Source organism: Arachis stenosperma, chromosome 10, assembly GCF_014773155.1.
Source record: "Arachis stenosperma cultivar V10309 chromosome 10, arast.V10309.gnm1.PFL2, whole genome shotgun sequence".
NCBI lineage: Eukaryota > Viridiplantae > Streptophyta > Magnoliopsida > Fabales > Fabaceae > Arachis > Arachis stenosperma.
Window position 1 is genome coordinate 113,881,174 of NC_080386.1, and position 6,388 is coordinate 113,887,561.

The following is a 6,388-nucleotide window of genomic DNA, read 5'->3' on the forward strand; positions in this document are numbered from 1 at the left end:
TTGTTTTCAAAATCATATCTTTTAAATCATATATCTTTTTAAAAAAACCATAACTTTTCAATCATATCTTTTTAATCACATCTTTTTCAAAATAGTTTTCAAATCATATCTTTTTGATTTCTCATTTCAAAAATCTTTTTCAAAAATTTCTTGATCTCTTTCTCACTCTTGATTTTCGAAAATTAATTAATTTTTTTTTAAAAAAAATGTTTTCAAAATATTTCACTTGATTTTCGAAAATTTCTTCCTCTCTTCCCACATCCTTCTATTTATGGAGTACCACTCCTTCTCAATGCACAATTCGAACTCTAACTAATTAAGTTCGAATTCCTCTACCTCTTCTTTCTATTTTTCTGTTCCTCTGACACTTTAAGGAATCTCTATGCTGTGACATAGAGGATTCCATATTTTCTTGTTCTCTTCTCTTTCATATGAGCAGGAACAAAGACAAAGGCATTCTTGTTGAAGCTGACCCTGAACCTGAAAGGACCTTGAAGCGAAAGCTAAGAGAAGCTAAGGCACAACTCTCTGTAGAGGACCTGACCGAATTTTTCAAAGAAGAAGGACTCATGGCAGCCGAAAACAACAACAATGCCAACAATGCAAGGAAGGTGCTGGGTGACTTTACTACACCTACTCCCGACTTCTATGGGAGAAGCATCTCTATCCCTGCCATTGGAGCAAACAACTTTGAGCTTAAGCCTCAATTAGTTTCTCTAATGCAACAGAATTGCAAGTTCCATGGACTTCCATTGGAAGATCCTCATCAGTTTTTAGCTGAATTCTTGCAAATCTGTGACACAGTCAAGACTAATGGGGTTGACCCTGAGGTCTACAGACTGATGCTATTCCCTTTTGCTGTAAGAGACAGAGCTAGAATATGGTTGGACTCTCAACCTAAGGAAAGCCTGGACTCTTGGGAAAAGCTAGTCAATGCCTTCTTGGCAAAGTTCTTTCCACCTCAAAAACTGAGTAAGCTTAGAGTGGAAGTCCAAACCTTCAGACAGAAGGATGGAGAATCCCTCTATGAAGCTTGGGAAAGATACAAACAATTAATCAGAAAATGTCCATCTGACATGCTTTCTGAATGGAGCATCATAGGTATTTTCTATGATGGTCTCTCTGAACTATCCAAGATGTCTTTGGATAGCTCTGCTGGAGGATCTCTTCATCTGAAGAAGACGCCTACAGAGGCTCAAGAACTCATTGAAATGGTTGCAAATAACCAATTCATGTACACTTCTGAAAGGAATCCTGTGAACAATGGGACTAATCAGAAGAAAGGAGTTCTTGAGATTGACACTCTGAATGCCATTCTGGCTCAGAACAAGATATTGACTCAACAAGTCAATTTGATTTCTCAAAGTCTGTCTGGAATGCAAAATGCACCAAGCAGTACTAAGGATGCTTCATCTGAAGAAGAAGCTTATGATCCTGAGAACCCTTCAATGGAAGAGGTGAATTACCTAGGAGAACCCTATGGAAACACCTATAATTCTTCATGGAGAAATCACCCAAATTTCTCATGGAAGAATCAAGAGAAACCTCAACAAGGTTTCAACAAAAATGGTGGAAGAAACAGGTTTAGCAATGGCAAATCTTTTCCATCATCTTCTCAGCAACAGACAGAGAATTCTAAGCAGAACCCCTCTGACTTAGCAACCATGGTCTCTGATCTAATCAAAACCACTCAAAGTTTCATGACTGAAACAAGGTCCTCCATTAAGAATTTGGAGGCACAAGTGGGACAGCTGAGCAAGAAAGTTACTGAACTCCCTCCTAGTACTCTCCCAAGTAATACAGAAGAAAATCCAAAAGGAGAGTGCAAGGCCATCAACATGGCCGAATTTGGAGAGGAAAGAGAGGAAGTGAACGCCACTGAGGAAGACCTCAATGGGCGTGCACCAACCTCCAATGAGTTCCCTAATGAGGAACCATGGGAATCTGAGGCTCAAAATGAGACCATAGAGATTCCATTGGACTTACTTCTGCCTTTCATGAGCTCTGATGAGTATTCCTCCTCTGAAGAGGATGAGTATGTCACTGAAGAGCAAGTTGCTAAATACCTTGGAGCAATCATGAAGCTAAATGACAAGTTATTTGGAAATGAGACTTGGGAGGATGAACCTCCTTTGCTCACCAAAGAACTGGATGACTTGTCTAGGCAGAAATTACCTCAAAAGAGACAAGATCCTGGGAAGTTTTCAATACCTTGTACCATAGGCACCATGACCTTCAAGAAGGCTCTGTGTGACTTAGGGTCAAGTGTAAACCTCATGCCTCTCTCTGTAATGGAGAAGCTAGGGATCTTTGAGGTACAAGCTGCAAGAATCTCACTAGAGATGGCAGACAACTCAAGAAAACAAGCTCATGGACTTGTAGAGGATGTTTTGGTGAAGATTGAGGACCATTACATCCCTACTGATTTCATAGTCCTAGAGACTGGGAAGTGCATGGATGAATCCATCATCCTTGGCAGACCCTTCCTAGCCACAGCAAAGGCTGTGATTGATGTTGATGGAGGTGAACTGATCATTCAAGTGAATGAAGAATCCTTTGTGTTTAAGGCTCAAGGATATCCCTCTGTCACCATGGAGAAGAAGCCTGAAGAGCTTCTCTCAAATCAGAGTCAAACAGAGCCCCCACAGTCAAACTCTAAGTTTGGTGTTGGGAGGCCACAACCAAACTCTAAGTTTGGTGTTGAACCCCCACATTCAAACTCTAAGTTTGGTGTTGGGAGGTTCCAACATTGCTCTGAGTATCTGTGAGGCTCCATGAGAGCCCTCTGTCAAGCTACTGACATTAAAGAAGCGCTTGTTGGGAGGCAACCCAATGTTATATTTTATCTATTTCTCTTTGTTATTTTTTTGTTATTTTGTAGGTTGATGATCATAAGAAGACACAAAATCAATTGAAAAAGCAAAAACAGAATGAAAAACAGGAAGAAAAACAGCACACCCTGGAGGAAGAACCCACTGGCGTTTAAACGCCAGTGAGGCTAGCAGTTGGGCGTTTAACGCCCAGTTTGGCACCATTTTGGGCGTTTAACGCCAGAAAGGGGCACCAGACTGGCGTTAAACGCCAGAAAAGGGCAAGAACCTGGCGTTAAACGCCAGGAATGGGCACCAGCCCGGCGTTTAACGCCAGAAATGGCTCAAAACGTGATTTTGAATGCCATTTGGTGCAGGGATGACTTTTCCTTGACACCACAGGATCTGTGGACCCCACAGGATCCCCACCAACCCCACCTACCTCACCATTCAAATTCAAACCACTTTCCCTCCCAAACCCACCCATACATGACCGAACCATGTGCCCCCCTCTCCTATATTAACCCTTCTTCACCCCTTCATTTTCACACAACCTAAACACCACTTCTCCCCCTCTTTGGCCGAACACAAAGCCATTCCCTTTTTCCTCATTTCTTCTTCTTCTACTCTCTTCTTTCTTCTTTTGCTCGAGGGCGAGCAAACCTTTTAAGTTTGGTGTGGTAAAAGCATTGCTTTTTGTTTTTCCATAACCATTTATGGCATCCAAGGCCGGAGAAACCTCTAGAAAGAGGAAAGGGAAGGCAAAAGCTTCCACCTCCGAGTCATGGGAGATGGATAGATTCATCTCAAGGGTGCATCAAGACCACTTCTATGAAGTTGTGGCCATGAAGAAGGGTCAACTTTGATCAAAAGGTTGGACCAAGTCCTCATAGATATCTGTGAAGAGGACGCCCAATGGAAGAGAAATTCAAGAGGGAAGCCGGTTCAACTGAGAAGGCATGACCTCAAGCCCATCACTAAGAAAAGGATGGAGCAAACAAGAGACCCCTCTCATCATGAGAGAGGAGCAACAAAGACAAGGAAGAGACATTGAGGAGCTCAAGCACTCCATAGGATCTTCAAGAGGAAGAACAAGCCGCCATCACTAAGGTGGACCCGTTCTTTAATTTCCTTGCTCTTTTGTTTTTCGAAATTTTCATGCTTATGTTTGTCTATGTTTGTGTCTTATGATCATTAGTGTCTTAGTGTCTATGCCTTAGAGTTATGAATGTCCTATGAATCCATCACCTTTCTTAAAAGAAAACTGTTTTTATCACAAAAGAACAAGAAGTACAGGATTTCAAATTCATCTTTAAAACTAGCTTAATTAGTTTGATGTGGTGACAATACTCTTTGTTTTCTGAATGTATGCTTGAACAGTGCATATGTCTTTTGAATTTGTTGTTCATGAATGTTAAAATTGTTGGCTCTTGAAAGAATGATGAAAAAGGAGACATGTTACTGAGGATCTGAAAAAAATCATAAAAATGATTCTTGAAGCAAGAAAAAGCAGTGAATACAAAAAAAAAACGAAAAAAAAAGAGAGAAAAAGAAAGAAAAAGAAAGAAATAAAGTGTGATCCAAGGCAAAAAGAGTGTGCTTAAGAACCCTGGACACCTCTAATTGGGGATTCTAGCAAAGCTGAGTCACAATCTGAAAAGGTTCACCCAATTATGTGTCTGTGGCATGTATGTATCCGGTGGTAATACTGGAAGACAGAGTGCTTTGGGCCACGGCCAAGACTCAATAAGTAGCTGTGTTCAAGAATCATCATACTTAACTAGGAGAATCAATAACACTATCTGGATTCTGAGTTCCTAAAGAAGCCAACCATTCTGAATTTCAAAGGATAGAGTGAGATGCCAAAACTGTTCGGAGGCAAAAAGCTACTAGTCCCGCTCATCTAATTTGGAGCTAAGTTTCATTGATAATTTGGAGTCTATAGTATATTCTCTTCTTTTTATCTTATTTGATTTTCAGTTGCTTGGGGACAAGCAACAATTTAAGTTTGGTGTTGTGATGAGCGGATAATTTATACCCTTTTTGGCATTGTTTTTAGTATGTTTTTAGTAGTTTTAGTTTAGTTTTTATTATATTTTTATTAGTTTTTAGTTAAAATTCACTTTTCTGGACTTTACTATGAGTTTGTGTGTTTTTCTGTGATTTCAGGTATTTTCTGGCTGAAATTGAGGGACCTGAGCAAAAATCTGATCCAGAGACTGAAAAGGACTGCAGATGCTGTTGGATTCTGACCTCCCTGCACTCGAAGTGAATTTTCTGGAGCTACAGAAGCCCAATTGGCGCGCTCTCAACGGCGTTGGAAAGTAGACATCCTGGGCTTTCCAGCAATATATGATAGTCCATACTTTGCCCAAGATTTGATGGCCCAAACCGGCGTTCAAAGTCACCCTCAGGAATTCCAGCGTTAAACGCCGGAACTGAAACCAAAATGGGAGTTAAACGCCCAAACTGGCATAAAAGCTGGCGTTTAACTCCAAGAAGAGTCTCTACACGAAAATGCTTCATTGCTCAGCCCAAAGCACACACCAAGTGGGCCCGGAAGTGGATTTTTATGTCATTTACTCATCTTTGTACACCTTAGGCTACTAGTTTCCTATAAGTAGGACCTTTTACTATTGTATTTTCATCTTTTGATCATTTTAGATCTCTAGATCATCTTTGGACTTCTAGTTCTTAGATTATTGGGAGGCTGGCCTCACGGCCATGCCTAGACCTTGTTCTTATGTATTTTCAACGGTGGAGTTTCTACACACCATAGATTAAGGTGTGGAGCTCTGCTGTACCTCGAGTATTAATTCAATTACTATTGTTCTTTTATTCAATTCCGCTTGTTCTTTGTCCAAGATATCACTTGTTCTTCAACTTGATGAATGTGATGATCCGTGACACTCATCATCATTCTCACCTATGAACAAGGTGACTGACAACCACTCTTGTTCTACAAGCATATGAGGCTCTAGTGTTTATCTCTTGGATTCCTGATACACGATGCATGGTTGATCGCCTGACAACCGAGTGCTCGCCTGACAAACGAGCCAGCCATTCCGTGAGATCAGAGTCTTCGTGGTATAGGCGAGAACTGATGGCGGCATTCAAGAGAATCCGGAAGGTCTAACCTTGTCTGTGGTATTCTGAGTAGGATTCAATGATTGAATGACTGTGACGTGCTTCAAACTCCTAGCAGGCGGGGCGTTAGTGACAGACGCAAAAGAATCGCTGGATTCTATTCCGGCCTGATTGAGAACCGACAGCTGATTAGCCATATGCTATGACAGAGCATAGGAACATTTTCACTGAGAGGATGGGAGGTAGCCACTGACAACGGTGAAACCCTTGCATAAGCTTGCCATGGAAAGGAGTAAGAAGGATTGGATGAAGACAGTAGGAAAGCAGAGAGACGGAAGGGAAGGCATCTTCATACGCTTATCTGAAGCTCTCACCAATGATATACATAAGTATCTCTATCTTTATCTTTATGCTTTATTCATCATCTATACCCATTTGAGTCTGCCTGACTGAGATTTACAAGGTGACCATAGCTTGCTTCATACCAACAA

The 6,388-nt window shown here is 41.1% G+C and overlaps 1 non-coding gene across 1 annotated transcript; it reads right to left on the reverse strand.

Moving 5' to 3' along the window:
* Nucleotides 1–974: 974 nt before the first annotated feature.
* Nucleotides 975–1,078, reverse strand: LOC130958262 (small nucleolar RNA R71). Its single transcript, XR_009077394.1, has one exon. It is a non-coding gene; the product is annotated as a small nucleolar RNA R71 (small nucleolar RNA).
* Nucleotides 1,079–6,388: the final 5,310 nt, after the last annotated feature.